Source organism: Meriones unguiculatus, chromosome 1 (genome assembly GCF_030254825.1).
Source record: "Meriones unguiculatus strain TT.TT164.6M chromosome 1, Bangor_MerUng_6.1, whole genome shotgun sequence".
Lineage (NCBI taxonomy): Eukaryota > Metazoa > Chordata > Mammalia > Rodentia > Muridae > Meriones > Meriones unguiculatus.
Genome location: NC_083349.1, coordinates 34305937 through 34325887, shown reverse-complemented (window position 1 = coordinate 34325887; position 19951 = coordinate 34305937). Strand labels below are relative to the sequence as shown.

General features: G+C 44.3%; 1 protein-coding gene across 4 annotated transcripts in view; it reads left to right on the top strand.

Annotated features, from left to right (window-relative positions):
* The window catches only part of Gcnt1 (glucosaminyl (N-acetyl) transferase 1), a 45684-nt gene that overhangs the window by 10388 nt on the left and 15345 nt on the right, over positions 1 to 19951 (top strand). Inside the window, exon 1 of one of the 4 annotated variants that reach the window (XM_021652355.2) lies at positions 5346 to 5455. The exons of 2 other annotated variants lie outside the window; for them this stretch is intronic. The gene's annotated coding sequence lies outside the window, so the exon portion shown is untranslated. Of the gene's footprint in view, positions 1 to 5345; positions 5456 to 5481; positions 5997 to 19951 lie in introns of those variants that run through there. One more of the 4 variants, XM_021652356.2, reaches the window with a different exon arrangement.

The following is a 19951-nucleotide window of genomic DNA, read 5'->3' as shown; positions in this document are numbered from 1 at the left end:
TCCCTGCTGACTCCCTGATCCTGGAAGGACCTGTAGCCTTAAGAATTCTGAGGAAGCCATGGGCAGGCATAGTAGCTGGAACTGAAATGGTAGTATTTCAGGGTGTGAGACAGAAAGGTTTTGAGGCCTGCTTAGGAAGTTTGGAGTCCAGTGGTGAAACGCTTGCCCAGTAGGCACAGTTACTGAATTCCCCTCCTCAGCAGGAACAAGAGAAGGAGTTGTGAGAAAAATTCCTGCATTACAAGCCATGAAATCTGAGGTGTTTGGCTCTAGTAAACTCAAACAATAGAAGAAAAATACACCAAGTAGGTGCTTATAAGCTATGTTATAACTCTAGCAGGTTTGAGAAGCCCAACTAAGCCTGAGAATGTACAGCTCATGATTTTGTTGTTTCATTTGTTTGCTTTTTTTTTTTCAGGATCTTGCTCTTTAGGCCAGGCTATGTAGCACAGGCTGACCTCAAACTCAAACCCACACCTCTGCATCTTCTAAAGTGCTGACATCAGCAGCATGAGCTACCTGGACATAACTCATGATTTCTATAGCTACACACTTCCTTGTAGCACACCTTTTCAATGAACACATTAAGTACAGATCAAAATGATGTGTTCTCTCACTATCATAAAAACAAGAGGCAGAATTCTTTTCTATAAACAGTTAACACTATAAAGGAAGACAGATCAAAGAATGCAAGGCAGTTAGGACAAGGCGAAGTAGCTGCTCACATGGGGAGCAAAGGGTAGTTCAACTGCAAATCTGGAGGATTTTGTAAGATTGGTTTGAAATGAATTTTTTACTAAAAAACTAAAACGAAAAAAAAAAAAAAAAGAACAAAACCTCTTAGGTGGTGGCCTTTAATCCCAGAATTTGGGAGGCAGAGGTAGGTGAATCTCTAAGTTCAAGACCAGCCTGGTCTACAGAGTGAGTTCCAGGTCAGCCAGGACTACACAGAGAAACTCTGACTCAAACAAACAAACAACAAAACCAAAGCTCCCAAAACAACAACAAACCAAAACCCAATCAAGCAAACAAACAAAAACTCTTGAAAATGCTTTCTCTTCTTTCTTTGGTCTTCTGTATCTCTGAACTTGGAGCAGTGAACAATGCTAGGAAGGACCAGTCCCAGGAACTGCTTGAGCAGGAGCTATGACTGGACAGTGGCTAAGAAGAGGTTTTCTTTCTGTGGAGCTACAAGGGGCTTCTTATCAGTGACCCTTAAGGGATTTATCGTGCATTCCAATACTTTCTTAGGCTAGAGGTGGGTGGAACAGTCAAAGGTTTGGGAAAGACCACAGAATGAAGTTTGGCCAGTTCAGTGAGTGAGGATATAGGAATGAGCTCAGCATTCATGAGATGAGAATGGGAATTTTATGTCTGTGTGAGCTGTTTCATCACTAAGTACAGAGGTATACTGTGCCTATAGATCTTACCTAAGTCACTTGAGGATGGGTTAATCTCTGCATGAGGTGATTCCTTTAATCTTTAACCGATTTCCAGAAGGGAAGGGATGGATCAAGTTCCACATTGCTCCAGAGGAGAGCACGCAGGGGAAGCTCCAGGATGCTCTAGAGTAGGGGGTGTTGGGTAGTGCCAAGCCTTGAGTTATTTTATTTTACAAGGAACAATTTTGACCTAAGTTATTCCATTGTGATCATAAATGCCAAGGCAGAATGACTACATCTTGTTTATACAAGTACCCAGCTGCTATCTGCCAGCACACAAAGAGCCACAATCTGATAAATAATTTATCTGTGCTGATAAATAATTACACACAAGAATATGTTGATTCATATCAGAAGCTTCAGACAGACAAGCTTCTCAATCACACCAGGTGTATCCCTCACCTGAGACTGTAAAAGGAACATCCCAAGACTGAGACACAGCAAGCATGCTGACATCACCTGGTTACTCTTATGAGCTTTATCCAGGAAAACAGCCACGGTGAAGAAACTTCGCTCATGTATGAACTCTAGTTAAAGCATATTTTCTCCTGCCTGGCCTTCCCAGGCTGGCACACAAAAACTGTTGCCACTCACCAGGTCTGCATGTACTTGACAACCCTGTGGCTGTGACCTGGTCTGCAAAACGTAAGTGAGCCTCTGCAGAAAAATGTCCTTGGATCTCTACCAGCTCTCTGCCTTCCCCTTCAACACAGCCTCTCTGATGCATTAGCCACACACAACTTTGTGGTGCACAATGTGTGAGCTTGTAAAAAGAAACTTTAAAACAAAAGTTGAGTTAAAAATGTTACAGTTAGAACGGCAAAGCTGAGGAATGTTGAGGAAGGTAAATATGCGGTCTTGCAGCCAGCTATGTGCTGATCAAGCTGACCTGAAAAGAGGAAGGACAGGGCTTGGTAGGCTCCTGCCACCAAGGAACCCCAGCCCCAGCCCCCAGCTCCAGGAAGTCTGCAAGGGGCTGCAACCCTTTTCTCTATAGTATTTCTCAACTCTATGCAAAGTTACACATTTAAACACGCTCTTGCATCTAATGCATAGAATTAAGACAGACTGAGTTATGGGTAAGGGTGGCTTCTAAGAAAGCTTTTACTTCTTTCAGGAAGGAAGCCTTGAAGGTACCCCAAGGGTAGGCAACAGGAAGGATACGGTTGACCAGGAGTCACAAGCCCGGGCGCCAGGCAGCCCTCTGTCATTGCACTCTGTTACCTCAACCTTTCATGGTGAATGTTGCACCTGATTTCTTGCCTGCTGAAATCTCAGCAGTGTGAGATCTACTTAGTTTTCTCAATTATGCTGGGTATCTTACTCTACTTTCCTGGGGCACTTCTGCAGAGAGGAAACCTTGGGTCCTGGCCAGGCAGGAGGTTAAGACCCAACTGACTGTTTTGTCCACAGCTTTCAAACCTCTCTTGAAACACGCACCCTCCCTCACCAACCCCTGAACCTTTTGAAGAGCCATCATGTAAATAGAGCTCATTCCTTCTGTCTGTGCCGTGGGCTAGGATTCATGGGGATTCCCAGTTACTTGTCTTTCCTCTCTTCTTCCTCTTTTGTTTGTTTTTTTTCTATAGCAGGATTTAAAGGCAAATGATTGCACGTATGGTATATTGTATCCAATTGGGAAACAAGGCTTACTCTTTCTTTTGCTTGATGATTCATTAATTTTTTTTTATTTTATATGTATGAGTATTTGCTTGCAGGTATCTATGTGCACCATGTGTGTCCGGTGCCCATGAAGGAGAGGGCACTAGATGCCCTGAAACTGTAGTTTCAGGTGATTATGAGCTGCCATAGGGGTGTCGTAAACCAACCCTGAATACTCCGCAAGAGGAGCAAATATTCCCCAGCCTCACACGAGACTTATGAAAGCTGACCAGACACATTAAAGTTAGGCAGGGGCTGGCTGGTGGTGCAGGTCAGTCCTCAAAGCATTTGCTTAGCATGCCTTCATCCCTGGTTCCCATTGCAGCACCCAAACAGAAACCAACTGAACAGAAAACAAAACAAAATGGAAAAGAAATAGCGGAAAAGGAAGGAAGGAAGGAAGGAAGGAAGGAAGGAAGGAAAGAAAGAAAGAAAGAAAGAAAGAAAGAAAGAAAGAAAACGTGTTTCTTATAGACACTGACGGTTCGAAACAAACTTGAAGTACCTGAGAAAAACCCTGGAAGAGCAAATCAGTCCAGTGAGGAGGAAGGAAACAGTATATTCTCATGAAAACAAGTGACAGACCTACTCTTAAACCGCATATTGTGGCATTCTGTCATGCACTATGAGGCTTCACTGTGCAATGATTTTACCAAAGGAATTTTAAAATATTACTTTGTCCCCTGGGAAAGGGACAAGTGGATTAGGGATGGACAGAGGAAAGAAATTGCAATTGCTTTTTATGTAGTTGGAACAAAATGGAAACTAAGTACATTTTGTAGAAAATACTTGTCATACTTTTGTTTCCACGACAAGAAATATAAACCTCAGATTAGAAGGGGCTCAAGTTCTCTCTCTGTTCTGGACCTAACGCACCGTGCATTATAACAAGAGCTGGAAAGGTGGCTGGTCTTCCAGATGATCCCAGCTCAGTTCCTACCACCCACGTGGAGACTCTCAGCCGATTTAACAGTTTGAGAGGACTGATAGCCTCATCTGGCCCCAGAGGGCGCTGCATGCATGTGATGGGTATTATGGGCCTGCAGGCAAAACATCCGTACACATAAAATAATAATAAAATTAAACTTTTAAAAAGGATTCATTGTAACATTACTATACTGTATAAAATTAAATCAGGGGATTGTAAAGTTGTCATGGAGGGGAACTCTCTTAGGGAAAGGGGCAAGATCAACCTTCCTCTAGGAAGGTGTCATTAGCACCTAGGTCATTGTTTCTGTAGGTAGCCTGGGCTAGTGTTGCTTATAAGGCTCCAGGGAGAGGGTGGTGACTAGGCAACCAGAGCTATCCTGCAAGAGCCAACCCCCAGCTCAGAAGACGGAAGGACCAGGCTTATCAGAACGGAAACACGGGGCTGGAGTTGACATGAACTGGTGTGGCTGTTGTCTCGCTCAGTAGCCCCGGCTGTCTTCTATTCAACTCCTCACACTCCTCAGGAAGGAGCGGGGTGGGGCAGGGGTGGGAGAGATGGAGAGATGGAGAGATGGCTCAGAGCACTGAGGTCCTACGTTTAATCTCCAGCAACCACGTGGTGGTTCACATCCACCTGTAATGAGATTTGATGCCCTCTTCTGGTGTGTAGGTAGAACACATAATAAATAAATCTTAAGAAAAATGCTGACATTGTGCTGACACAAACGTCAGAAACATCTATGTTTTTGATGCAAAATGTGATACAAGGTTAATCTAGAAAAATGGCAAGGCATGGGCATTTCTAAACTTTATGCACTATAAACACGTTGGTATTTGAACTTTTTATTTATTTTTAAAATCAGACATGACAGTCAGGTGATAATGGTTCAGGCCTTTAATCCAAGCACTTCAGAGACAGAGGCAGGAGGAACTCTGTAAGTTCAGGGCCGGCTCTTCCAGATAACAGAGCTGTCTTGAATTATAAATAAATAAATAAATAAATAAATAAATAAATAAATAAATAAATACAAATAAAGTAAAATCAGACATGACAAAAGCTGGCACATTTCTTGCCTCAGAGGAAGACATAAAAGTTCTCAAAAGATTCCATTCAGGTACCTGGTCCTACTTGGCTCAGAGAACCAAGAGGTCCTGAGAAGCAAGAGCAAGTTTGTATCCTAGCTTTCTTCCGGGACCACAGCAGCGCCCAGAGGGCGCCCTCAACTCTCGCCTGGGCCGCAGGTGGGCGAAGTGGTCCTGGGGGCGTGGTCTCCAGGGTGGTCCTGGGGGCGTGGTCCGGAGGGTGCGCCTAGGGCGTGGCGCCAGCCTGGAGGTCCGGAGCGCAGCGAGTGAGCGCGCCGGGATCCACGCTGCGAGCGGATTCATCGGCGTTTCGTGCGGCCCGCAGGCACAGGCTCCAGGTAACCTAGGCCGGGCCGGCGGCGGGGTAGCCCGGCATACCTGGACAGCACTGAGCCGGATCTACACGGGCGGGACAAGCTACGCCGGGGAGGGTGGAGCTGGCGCGGGGAGAGAGGGTACTTAGTCCCCGTGCCCCTGGCTAGAATGGAGCAGGCGTCCTCTTCCCATCCTCTTTCCCCTCCCGGCCCCTCGGTGGGACACGGGTACACTGTGGCATCTGGAAGTCACTTTCTGACCTCTTGTTCTCGGACCCGCGCAAGGAGTGTGAGCTTAGAAATCGCGGTTGCCTGCGGGCGCGGAAGATAGGAGGCGAACGGTTACCTCGGTGTCTTGGGAGCCAAGGAATTACACTTCGTAAGGCCACAGCCCAAGGGAGAGCCGTTGGGACCCCCTGTTAGAGCGCCGGCAAAGAAGCCGGCTCTGGGGCAGAGAATGACTGCCTTGGGGCAATTGCAGACAGACTGGCCTGTCTGGGGTCCCGGCTGTCGCTGCTCTGCTTCTCGCCTTGTTCTGCGGGCTGCAGGTCTATTACAAAAACAGGTAATTACTCTTAGACACGTTACTTCCTTAGTTTCTTTGTTTTTGTTCGTTGGGTGATTTCCCCCACCCGTTCCTCTCCTCTCTTCCTCTCCTTCTCTCTTCTCTTTCCTTCTCTCTTCTCTTCTCTTCTCTTCTCTTCTCTTCTCTTCTCTTCTCTTCTCTTCTCTTCTCTTCTCTTCTCTTCTCTTCTCTTCCTTCCTTCCTTCCTTCCTTCTTTCCTTCCTTCCTTCCTTCCTTTCTCTCTCTCTTTCTTTCTTTTTTCTTTTCTTTTTTTTTTGTGGCTTTGAACTCTTAAGAGATCCGCCTGTCTCTGCCTACCTAGGTTACAGACTTGCGCCACAGGGCTTGAGGCGTGAGGGGCTCATTTCATCCTCACAGCTGCTCGGAGTCTCAGTCCATTCCTTTCAATGCAGAATAAAAAAGGTGCGCCCCCTCCCCCCACCGCCGCGCGGTTAACCTCTTCCCAAGTTTCAGCAGAGAGGAGTTGCCTGCAGATCCGAGTTCGGCTCCGCAAAAACTAAGTGTCAGATTGGTGTGCACTCTTTACCTTGCCTTTTCACTGCCGATGGGAGTTTTGTGATAATAATAATAATGAGGCTAGAGGCAAATTGGGCGTTGATAGTGTGCGGAGAGAGCGCTGGTGCGTTGACTTGAGAAGGCCGGTGAGTGGGTCTGTGACCTGAATTTGGTGTGTGGTGGGGAAGCAATATGCTTTCTTCCTCTGGCCTGCTGCCCCCATTTAGAGCTGTTCTGAAAGGCAGGTTTGTCTCCTAGAAGGGAAGAGGAGGGGTGAATGGTTTTTTAAAGATCAGCGTAAATTACCTGTTAGTAGCTTAGGCGGTTGCAGACAGGGGCCCCTCTGCAGGACGACTGGGAGCAGGTTTCAGTTCTGGAAGGATGGAAAGCTACAGGTATCTCTGCTTGCTTTTTTTTTTTTTCCTTCCTTCCTTCCTTCTGCCTTCCTTTCTTTTTGAAGCTTGAAAGATGGTAGTTTGGGGAAACCTTGCTTTCTTAGAAACAGCCAAATAGGAAATTAGGTGGTAGGAAAAAGTTAGTACTGTTGGAAACAGTCTTTTCTGAATGTCAGGTGGTATTTTTCTGTTTGTTTGAGACAGGTTCTTATTGTGTAGCTCAGGCTGGCCTCAAAGTCTGGTTCAGCCTCCTCCTAAGTGCTGGGATTTCAGGTCTGTGCAGCACACCTACTCAAATGCTGTTTGTTATGAAGTGTGCAGTGTTTCAGCTGCACTGAGTAATGTCTTTCCCTATAAATCAGGTGTGTTGGGTTCTTGTGGGGACTGTACTCTTAGCTTTGACCCCGGAGGTGCAGTTTGATGCTGTTGGATTTCCCAGGACAAATCTCATGTGTTTATAGCACTGTTGACATTTTTGCCAGATAGATGTCATTGTGTGATAGGGTTTGTGCAACCTGCAACCCTCAACCATGAAGCTGAGAATGACCTTGAACTTCTGTACCCACTTGGAAGGAGCTGGAATTGTTGGTGAGCACCACCATGCCCCTTATGGTACTGGGGACCAAACCCAGAGCTTTGTACCTGGCAGGCAAGTCCTCTACTCACTGAGCTATATCCCTAGCCTTTGGCCAGATGCCTTCTGTGACAGGGTCATTGTATACTTTTTAGGATTTTTACCAACATTCCTGTACCCACAGGGTACTTGAAAAGCCCCTCCCCTACTCCAGTTGCAGTAACCTCATATGGCTCCAGACATTGCCAGAGATTTCCTTGGAGAGCAAAATAGGCTTTTGAAGATGAAAGTAGGCCAACACATGAAATGATCTAAGTGTCAGTGAACTGTTGGCTAAGTACTTTCTATCAATGACTAGAAAAGTTGTCAGTAAATTAAAATGCCTTGAATAAGACATTGAATTATAAAACATTTTTTTTAATTACAAAGAACATAGTGTTATTATTCCCTTTAAATGGCTTGTGTGCTCTGCCAAGTTTTACCACCACAGAAATTTCAGGTGTTTATGCCGTTGTAAAACTTAATAAAGTGTAGAATTAGAAACTTAAAACTTGGAGAAGGAATTCTAGGGAATGGAGAGAGAGCTCAGTGGTTAAAAGAGCAGTTGCTGTTCTTGCCGAGGACCAGAATTCAGTGTCCAGAATCCATGTTGGACAGCTCACAGCTGACTGTAACTCCAGCTGCAGGGCATGCACACACACACACACACACACACATGCACACATTAAAAATAAGCCTTTTAAAAAGGAATATTAAACTAATTTTGATTTTGATTTTAGTATACTCAATATTTCTTTCAGCTTTTTGAACTTAGTGAAATTTGAGCTAAGCATGTTGAGAAGGGAGAGTTGACAGTGTATAGAATCAGCCTCAAGGAAAACCAAACAAGAAGTTTCAGTGCCCGCCTTTAATCCTAGCCCTCAAGGCTACCCTGGTCTACACAGAGATCCTCCCTCAACAAACAGTAACAACTGCAAAACCCCATCCTGCCCTTCCACTACCACCCCCACCCCAGTGCTCAGTACTTTTACACCCAGTTAGGAAATTCCTCCCCCGGTTAGTTTTTCTTTCTTAAGAGTGGTAGCCATTGTTCCTTGGGCTCCTGGGTTTCGCGTACAGTCAGGCTGTTCACTGAGCAGGTGTTTACTGAGACAGGCATTGTTGGTTCCGGGGCTAAGCAGCCACCATGAGGGAGTGACCCTCTCTGCACTTGTTCAATGTGTCCTTTCATGTGGTGGCTAGAGAAGGAGACAGAGGAGCACCCCGTCACCGGGCATCCTCATCTTAAGCAGTGCCTGAGAAGAGCACAGGGTGTTGTTTGTTGAGCCGAGGGCCCCTGTGTGGTAGAAAAGGCCCGCAAGGTCTCTTCAATGTAGGTTGTGTGTGATATTTAACATACCCCAGAAGTGGATAGCAAGCAACCGGGTAAGCTAGGGGATGGGTTTCTAGAGGAAGAGCGATGAGCATAAGAGGAAAATGGCTTTGATGATTGGCCTGTGGGTCATTTGTAGGATCTTGGATGTGATGGTGATACCCATTCATGGGTTCTGGGGTATTCAAATGATCATACTGCAGCTGTGCAGGGTGGGTACAGCTGGTATTCATGGTGCCCTTGTTGGGCTGCCTTTGTCCCCAGCCTGTGCAGTCGTGTGCAGCCACCCAGGAGGGGAGAGTGGGCATCAGCAAACAGTGCCACCCAGTGCCCCCGCAGTCACCCAGGGATGGTGTGATAGACAGAATTTAATAGCTGAGAGACTGAGGGGTTGTAGTTAAAATCAGAAGGATGATGGTGATTAACCAGTACCGTTGACAGGGGGTAGCAAGGATGATTCAGAAGTTTCTGGCATGAACAACTTAGTGGGATGGGATAGGGAAAGCTTTTATGGTGTTGGAGAGCACCAGGGTGGGGGTGGAAGTGGAAGGGCAGGATGAGGTTGGCGCCAGGTCTGGGAAGGAAGATAATTCCTTTTGGGGGCTGTTTTGCTTGAGACAACCAAATGGAGCTGAGGAGCCTACAGTTAGGAAGATCTGGAATATAAATATCTGCAAACCTTGCAGTGTAAATGCTCATTGCATATTAAAACCTCCGAAGAAAGGGTAGAGTGATGAGAGAAAGAATCTGTCCCCTGAAGCTGTGCAAGGAGAGAGGCCACGTAAGGCTGCTGCTGGAAAGAAACCAGGTGCACATGCAGGCTGGGCAGAAAACCTGGTCAATGATTTCTGGGTTTGTTTGTTTGGTTGGTTGGTTTTTTTGTTGTTTTGTGTTTATGTCAGAATTGAGCTGAGAGACATAGTACACTTATTTGTTCCTGGAAACCTCTGGTAGCTAAGAGGCTAAAACATTAAGGGGAAAGAAAGGGTGGGACCAAATTCCAGAGGTGATAAGGACAGAAGGGCAGGGGTGGCCTGTGAGGAGGGGGAGGATGGATGAAGATCCAGGACTTCATTTCACCCTTTTTGAAAGGAAGACACAAGAACATTAGCTGAGTAGTTGTTTCTGAAATAGGATATGTCAACTTGTTCCTTTTTTTTTTTTAAAGCTTTATCTTTAAAAAAAAAATATTAATTTTGCTGTACTAGGGATTGGACCCATGTGAAAGACAAGCGTTCTGAAAATGAACTGCAGTCCAGCCTGTGTGAGTGTTTTCTCGTGCCAAGGCTCATGATTGAGCTCCAGGAAAAGTGTTGGGGATGATGTTTGTCACTGTTGAGTTCATTTTTTCCCTGGAAGATGTGAACAGAAAGTCCGTCATGGTGATGGACTAAAGGGACCCACCGAAGCCCGTCTTGGTGAGCCAGTGGGAACATGATTTCTTGTAAGGAATGTGGAGAAAGGCCTCACTCCTTGATGGTCCCGGAGTACGGCCTAACTCCCTGGAAACTTTCTGGACTTCTCAGACTTTTGTTTACACTTTGAAGGAATGTTTTAGCTTTCCCTGCCATTCCTGGTGACCTAGGGTTTTCCCACTATCATTTTGTAGTCCTATGTAATACTTAAACCATTCTGTATGCTCACTTAAATTCCCTAGCATCCGTTTGATACGCTTCTTCAGATGACACCAAAATCGTGTGTATGGCTGCCGTAAAGACAGGGAAGAACCACTCTCCCTTAGAAGCCCAAGTCCGATGTGGATGCATTGTAGTCTTCTCTCTTTCTGTTAACTCCTGGACTTAAATTCTTATTTTAAAGTCTCCTCTAATAAACTGCAGCTCTGCCTCTTACTGGCTTGGCCTGAAATTCTTTTTTTGGTGGGAAGAATTCTGACCCCATCACCTTCAGCAGAGGTCACTGACAGAACTTCTTGGGCTCCTTCTGTGACCTTGTGGAGTCTGGGCCCAGCACTGAGCCCTGCTTTCTACCTTTCACCTTGGACTCGGTGGCTGGTGGCCATAACACCTGACACCGTTCTTTGTCTTACCAGTTGTGCCACGGTTGCCAAAGGACAGCCTTGAGTGTCCTTCACTTTAGTTTTCCAGACAAGGTTTGCTATAGCCCTAGGGCTCCAAGATAAGGCTTGGTTAGAGCCCCAGGGACCCTCCTGTCTCTCTTCAGTGCTGAGATTACAAGTGTGTTTCACTCTGTCTAGCTTCTGCCTCTTCCTCCTCCTCTTGTTCTTTTTTCTTAACATGATTTCTGGGGGTGGAACTTGGGTCTTCATGCTTGCCGAGCAAGTGTTTTACTGACCCTGACTGAATGATTTAAGTACCAGAAATGCTTGGTGCATCTAGTTTGTAATCTTGACAGTGGGAAGGGGGTGAGCCTGCTGGATTGCAATCTGCATACTTGAGGTTCAGTCAGATACTCTGCCTCAATAAAACCAAACTGGAGAGTGACTGAAAGATACCTGATGTTGGACTCTGGTTTCCACACATGTAGGTACATGTCTGTGTACCTGCCCACACATGCGAACATTTACACACACATTACTCAGATTGTAAAGAGTGACTGATACAGTGGCTGGGTTCTCCTGGAATATATAATATATATCATATATATAATCCCACATGTATCTCACTGTACTCATAAATACTATTTGGCAATTAGAGTGTATTTATGGTGTTGGGTATAGCTCAATAGAATGCTTGCCTAGCAGGTGGAACACCCTGGGGTTTGATCCCTAGCTCTGTCTAAAAGTAAAATAAAATGTCTCGTTTAAACCCGAGGCAGTGCTGTGATGATTTAAGTGTCTGGTGATGTGGTTTCTTATTCTGCCAGCCACTACTTTTGTCACATTATGGTCACTCACTATTGTTGAGAATCAGCCTAAGCCATTTTGGTTGTTTTTGTAAGCCCATCGGTGGGGGCTCTAGCTCCCTGGGCAGCTGTGTGAGAACAGGTGAATGTGAACCTTGAAAAACAAGTTTGAGGTCAGAAATGTATCCTTGTGGGCTCTGAGCAAGCCTTCTGTGAAAGGTCAGCAGCTGGGACTCAGGTGGTCAAGAATTTTCTGGAATCAGCCGCTGGACATAGGAATGTGCCTAGGGCACTGTGTCGCTAGGAAGACTTGTTTGCTGGTTTTGTCGCTGTGAGGGGAGTGTGGAACCTTGGGTGTCTAACCTTTCAACAGAGTTGGAACACCAGAGCTCATTTATTATGCTAAGACAGAATTCACCAGTGGTGGAAAGTCCTTCCTTTGATTAGAGCCTTAGGTATGGCTTAGGAAGCCTTCCTCTAGCTACTGTGTGTCCTTGCCTGAAACCTGCAGGAGGCTTAGTCTCCACATATAACAGGTTGTAGATAAATACCTTATTTGTCTTACAGACTGTGCCTTTGTGTGTGTGTGTGTGTGTGTGTGTGTGTGTGTTTACCTGTACTTCCATGCAGTGCTAGGGATCAAACCCAGGACCTCCTGTATGATTCGAAAATATTTGCCCATTGAGATAAATCCCATCTTCCTGAAGAAATATTTTTGAAGTAAATTATATAAAATGTAACAACAAACTTCTAAGCTCCCTGAACATACAAACCATGGCCAAAAATGTAGAATTTAAAAAACAAAAAGCTGAAAAAACAAAACAACAACAAAAAAAACCTGCATGGGGAGTTTGTTTAGTGCACTTGCTTTGGTTCTGAGCAGTTGTTTCTGCAAAGGACCTGGGTTCTATTCCTTGCACTCACATGGAGGCTCAGCACCTCCTCTAGGCACCAGTGTGATATGTAGACATACATGCAGGCCAAACACACATACACATACAACAAAGTAAAACAAACGCATACAAATGTCTTTACAGCAAGCGCTTTTTTCAGTATCATAGTTATTTCTAACTAATTTGAAGGAGTGTGTCCTCAGTGCTATAAATCACTCTCATGTGAAGGGAGTTCTTTTTTGGTAGATATAATTTTGAAACAAACAAAAAGTAGTGGTATGGAGAGATGGCTCAGTGTTTATTGCTTTTGCAGAGGACTGGAGTTCTATTCCTAGCATCCATGCGAGCCAACTTATGATGACTGTCTGAAACTTTAAGTTCCAGGGGATCAGATGCCTCTGGCCTCTTGAGTCCCTGTGTTTACATGCACACGCACACACACACACACACACACACACACACACTCACACACTCAAAATAGATACTTAAGAAGTTAGTATTACAAGGTAGATTGATAATGGTCATTAATATTTTATGTCAAAAATTAATTCTATTAGTCTTTGAATAGTCTAGTTGAATGGTACAGAAGTCTTTTCTGTTGATAGAAAAGTTACTGAGTTGAAAAGGGGAACAAAGGAAGAGAAACAGTGTTTGAATGATACTGACCACAGGAACTGTTTGACTTCCGCTCCTGGGTAGCCCTGCCCACTCCTCCCTAAGTGTAGAACTGAGTAGTGACCTCAGAAGGGAGTGTGGAAGGACAGTCTGGGTAAAGTTCCAGGCTCAGGGTAGCCTTTAGAAAGCCAGTTAGAGCTGGGTGTGGTTGTACATGCCTTTAATGCTAATATTTGAAGTTAGAGTCGTGGAGCTCTCTGAGTTCAAGTCCAGCCTGGTCTATAAAACAAGCAAACAAAAGAGAAGTCATTTAGCCTTCCAATGTCTTTTTTTCCCATGAATTAAATCAGAGGGTGGATCTTTAGACTAGATGAACTTTTTTCTTTAGGTCATGTAAGTTAGTGAAATGCTGTTATGTATTCCTGGCTTTAGATATTTACTTTATCTGAAGGACTAAGAAATAAGCCCAGAAGTATAGGACCTTGTTTCTTTATGCCAACATTTTTCAAAAAGTACTAGACAACAATTGTACCCACTCCCAGAAGACCCAGTAACCATTCCCAGGACTCTGTTCTTAAAAGTTCCCCTCAGTTTTACAATGACTCATTGTTCCAAAAATAATGTTAATTACACTTATAGAGTCTGCAATTTCCTCTGGAAGGCTTAGCAAATAACCACTGTGAATTCCTCGAGAGCTGGGCCTATGTATTATTTATGTGGGTATTTTCCTCCCTGGAACGTGGAATCTGTTTTAAGTAAGATGCTCAGTGTAGAATTAAATTGAATGCATTGGAGTAAATACAGAAACTTCGAAATATGTAAGTCGAATGGGGTTTCTCTGTGTTGGAGTGATGGTTCAATGGCTAAGAGTGTGCCCGAGTTCACAAGCCCAGCGTCCATGTAAAAGCTGCCTGTGTCTGAATACCCAGCATTAGAGAACAAAGACTGAGGGACCTGGGAACTCCAGCTAGCCTAGCCAAAATAAATGGCGAGCTTCTGCTTCGCTGAGACCTTGTTAAGGTAAAGAGTGAGAGAGGAAGACCCACTCCTCCACCCTCTCCTGAATGTTGAGAGTTGAGACTAGCCTGCGTTACAAAGCTAGACCTAGTCACAAAACTAAACAAACAAAAAGATTCAACAAAGGTTAGATATGAGGGGAAATGTAAACAGCAATAGAGTATAGACGCTCTAAGCATGTTATAGATTTTTCACTTTTTTAAAAATTGTTTTTATGTGTATTTGTGCTTTGCCTGCACATGTTGTCTATGCATTATGTTCATTCTGGGTGACCAAGGAGGCCAAAGAAAGCAACGGACCCCCTAGGACTAGAGTCACAAAGGTTGTGAGCTGCCATGTGAGTGCTAGGAATCACTTTGGGTCCTCTGGAAGAGCAGTCAGTGCTTTGCATTTCACACTGAGCCTTCCTTCCAGCTCCACTTACCGTTTGTATGTGTGTGTGTGTGTGTATTTTACAGATGGGTGGGCTATGTTTGAAACAGGGTCGTCTAGACCAGGCTGGCCTTGAATTTGCAATGATCCTATTGCCTCTGGGTACTGGGGTTGTGCATGTGTGTGTGTGTGTGTACCAAACCTAGTTCGGTTCAATTAATTCTTAAAAACTCTCGGTTCAATTAATTCTTAAAAACTCTGAAGTTTTATGTATGGATATTTTCCCAACTAAATCATTTTAAATTAATGTTTTTAGTGAAAGAAGCTAATATTATACAATATGTATTATTATAACTTCATACCCCATTGATTATGTACAATTTTGTATTTTATGTATATGTACCTGTGAAAGAAATACGGCAACATAGAGCTCTTAAAGGCTTTCTGGAGTTTGAGTTGTTAAGTGATGGTTTCCAGGGTTCCTGCTGGCTCTGGCTGGTCCACAGGTCATCCTTATCTGATTTTCTTGTTTCTCATTTGTGAGAAAACTCAAGAAAAAGTATTCCAGTAGCCGCTGGAACTCCAGCGAAGAACACAGAAGGAAACCTTGGTGACACACCACATTACAGTTGAGATATTGGCAAGTTATAGAATATATAGTGTATGTTGCCTGTAGCTAAAGTCATCCCAGAGTTTTAGATGAAATGGTCCTTTTGTAACTATATGATGGTACATTTGGAGGGCATTTGAGGTATACAGAGATTTACAAATACTGGTGTTGGAATGCTGTTCCTGGGAATCCCAAGGAAATCTTAAAAAAAAAAAGCCAGAACTATACTAAGATTCATAGTGAATCTTCATAACAGCATAATTTGGAAATACCCTTGATATTCAGTCCTCAGACATGAACTGTGTGGTTGAAAACAATAAGGATCCTTGATATCCAGGAAATAAAAAAGGCAGAAGATAACGCCCACTGCCGGTTAATGTGCGCAGATAAACTCTGTCATGTTCACAGATACAAAGTGTAGACGAGGGCAGGGGGGTGGGGGGGTGGGGACGGGGAGTTCCGGGGGTGGCTCAGTACACTTGCCTGCCTGTCATATGCAAGACCTTCAGTCAGATACTTTGTAACTCTCCGAAAGGAGTGAACCTGGAGGAAACGAAAATGATACCACTGTGAGCATTTGGGCTGACGGTTATGTTGGAGCATTGACGCCTGTCCAAATATGTAAAACTCTTTGAGCATTTCACACATGTCTACATGTTTAGAGCATAGCCCTCTCCACCCGCACCTCCAGGACCTCCTGGATTCCTTCCAAGTCGCTCTCCCAGTGTCCTTGGCCTCTCCCTGTCCTCTTATAACCCATGGAATCCAGAGCTACTACTTGTGGGTGTAAGGCACTAGAGCATGGTCAGCCTACCAGACTCTCCTCCAGCCACCATCTGTGACCAGTATCTCCTCAGCTAGGGGTGGGCAATTCCGGAAGACACCTCTCCCCCCTGCTCGAATGCTGCTGGGCATGATGGGTGGCTCTTAAACCTCAGTTTGTAATTCTTGTGGTTGTTGTTTTGTTTTGAGACAGGGTCCTGGCTGTCCTAGGACTCACTCAGGCTGGCCTCAAACTCAGATCTACCTGCCTCTGGCTCTTGAGTGCTGGGATTAAAGGTATGTGCTACCACCCCCTGGCACATTTTGTAATTAAAAAAAAAAATGCTGAAATTAAAATTTAAAATTCAAACATAAAAATTTAGACTAAATACCCCACTTCCTCAAAAAGAAAACAAGAGTACCCACTGAATAATTTTTGGTGTGTATCTCACACATTTTACTTGTCTATATTTAAATGAGCATACTGGAATATGACACCTCTAAACATGATTTCTTCTCTGAAACATTTTTATGATGTCACTACACTTAGAAATGCTTAATTTTGAGCCAGGCATGGTGGCATACACCTGTGATCCAAACACTGGGGAATCTCTGAGTTCAACGCCAGCCTGATCTACAAAGTGAGTCCAGGACAGTCAAGGAAAACAAATCCACAGAGAATTCCTGTCTTGAAAAACAAAACAAACAAACAAAAAAAGAAATGCTTGGTTTTGGAGATGGTTTAAATTTAACAACTGTATCTAAAAGTGACCGTGGTAGGTGAGGTGTCCCAGTTGGATTCTGAATCAGTATGAGGTCATATGCAGAGCCAGGTCATGAGGGGCCTTTGGGCTGACATGCTTCACAGGAGATTTTATGATATCCCACCTGCAGGAAGACTTGGGGGCCATGGTGGAAGCCTAGGGACAGACAGGGAACTGTTAATGACTGCCTGCTGTGTGGTTCTGGGCTATAAATAAAGCTTGTGTTTTGGTCTGTCTGTCCCCAGGGTCTCAGAGCTTCCTCATCACTGCTGAGAAACCAGGGCAGAAACTACATGTAAAACGGCAGAAGCCTTGGTTTTCTTTTACTCTGACTCTTCCATGAGAACAAAAATAGCTGCTCAGAGGGCGGTGATTAGAATTAAATGAGAATGTATGGAAAGCACTTGTTTATTATTTAAGTGGTGGTGGTGGTACCTGTCTTCAGAGGCAAGTGGATCTCTGAGTCCCAGGACAGCCAGGGCTACCTAAAGAAACACTTTCTTGTACAACAGCCGAAGAAGAAGAGGAAGAGGAGAAAAAGAAGAAAGAAAAGAAGGGAAGAGAAGGAAGAGTGAGAAAAGGAAGAAAGAAGATGAAGAAAAAGAAAGGAGGAGGAAAACAAATCTCTCATCCTGGATATATTTGTATTTGTTCTCAGATGCACATCAAATTCAAAGCCCCTCAAAATGAGAAGTAGATGATTTTCTTTAAACTTATACCACTATTCCCATTTCCCTGACACATGGCCCAATAGGCCATGACACAGCAGTTGGCCTCCCCAGCTCTGGCCCTTTTGACTCTGCTAAGAACCAGCTAAGAATAACTCTAGCACCCAAGAATTAGGCACCTCTCACCAAATTCAGCTCTCCAGTTCCAACTTCAAAGTTCAGAAACGTTAGGATAATCCTCAGACAGGATGAGAAACCGTCCTAAAGCAAGGCCTGTGGTTTGGGGTTTCTTTATAAATGCTCTTTCTGTAGCAGCCAACAGTGGGTTCTTTGGATCTGTGCTCTGTTCCCTGACCCACTGTAACTTGGACCATCTGAGTGCGGAACTTAAGTTTCCTTGTCTGAGGGCAGATTCATTTAACAGAAAGCATCGAAGAAGCTGCCCTACATTTTTGGGTAGGGATAGGTATGTTTGAATGTTGGGTTTTCTTTTCTTTTTCAGTCTTTACTAACTGAATAAGCTTGAGCTAGGTCCAGAGTACAGTATGAGTAGCTAGAGATGGGAAAGGGGTCCAAGGGTAGTCACTGGCCTGCAGGATCTCCCCAGAGCACACATGCCCCCAGTTGACTGAGCTGCACTGTGCTAAAGTTTTACTGGTTTCTGAGTCATTACTAAGTGAAATAGGTGTTTGGAGGAGGGGGCTATGGGTTACTCCCAGGACCTTGCACATTCAAAGCTTGCTATCCTCAGCCTTACAATCTCCATTTTTGGACAAGGAAACTAATGCTCAGAGGAAGGAAGTTCTGTCTGTTGAGAAGCGACAGCTATATCCATTTCTGTTGGTCTTCGTCAGTGTCTTCTAATAGTGGATGGTGGGCTTCAAGGGTGCTCATGTGATTGATGGGAGGGACCATTGAACTGGGATTGTGAACATGCCAGGGACAAGCAGGAGGCAAGCACTTGCCATTACTAATAGGTAGCTTTGAACCGCCCTTTGGAATGGAAATGTCAGTGATCACGTTCATCAGGCCAAAGGTAGAGAACTTGGGGGCAGTTGAACTTCTGGAACTAGGGAAGCATTGGGGTGATGGGAGAATTTATGGAGGGGTTTGTTCAGATCCCTGGGCTTGTCATGTGACAAACAGGGTGGACTGAAATTTTTTTCTGGCCCCGTTTTCACCACAGTGGGAAAGCCAGGGAGACAGCAACACGTTTCTCTGCTGAAGAACTGCTTTTGGCTAGCTTCTTGTCTCGTTGAAAAAAGTTGGAGTGGACAAAGTGAACTTGAAAGTAACTTTCCAAGTTCAAGTTTTGTTTCCATCACACTGAGCTGTCACAGTCACACTTCTAAAAGAACATACTGGGGCATCCATAAAACAAACAAACAGCACATGCAAGACTCCCACAGGCTGTCACTTGGACTTCGGCAAGGAGATCCCGTGATCTTTTTTTTTTTTTTGGTCTGTGATGATAATGAGGTTGAAGATTCTTTTTAAAAACTTTTCTCAGTGTTGGGCCTGTCAAAGACTACTTCTGCGAATCAGGTCTACTAAGGCTGCCTGAGAGGGGCGGACCCCCTCTCCCTCCCTGTGAAAGGGCAAGTTACTCATACTTCAGCACGTTGGTGTAATAGTATCCCAGCTTGGCTCAGGAAGCAGAGCAACTTTTGAGACGACTCTAATCTTTGTTCTGAACAAATCTGAAGTTTTCTATTCTTTCTTTTTTTTTTTTCTTTTCTTTTTTAACAGGTGCTGGGGATTGAGCCCAAAGTCTTGCACATTCGAGGCAAGTACTCTGTAACTGAGCCACAACCCTAGCTAGCCCATCTCTAAACTTCTAAACCACGGAAGTAGAATTGTCCTTTTTTCCTTTGGATAACCTGGCATCCTACCTACCTGTACTCTACTAATAATTTTCTTCAGCGTCAACATAGAAGTCACTTAAAAGTCGTTTCTGAGTAACATGCTTCAGGCTGCTGTGGTTCAGTGTACCGCCCTTGCCTAGCATGAGATGGACAGTCTTGGATTTGAGCCCGAGCATTGCAGAGAGCTAGGTAGGTAGGTAGGTAGATAGATACATAGAGGTGGATGGTGGACAGACAGGCAGATACTTGCTACTGTCCTGCACTGAATTTGGCTACCATGTGCAACTGGAATCATGGAGACTCTGTCCTGTGTGTCTTCATTCAACATGGCCTTCAGGGTCATCTATGTTATAGTTTGTAATTCCATTCTCTTTTAAAGCTGAATAGTATTCTACTCTGTTGATATAACATTTTTGTGTCCCGATTACCTTTTCTAGGTTCTAATGTGATGTCTTTTTGGTACTTAAGTGTAGTATGGGCTTCCTTTGGCTTTCAGTGGAATGTGTGAAATTGCTAATGGTTAAAGCCATGTATATTTCTAGCAATAAAATTTTAACTTAAGTTTGGTAAAGGATATTAGTAATGGAGCAAAAAAGCTAGGGTTGGGGGAAAGGGGCTTTTGCTATACAAATATAATAGTGTTATTATATTATTAAATCAAGTCCCCTTTGAATTGAGTAGGAAAACCTGCCTCTGATTCCCCTCATCC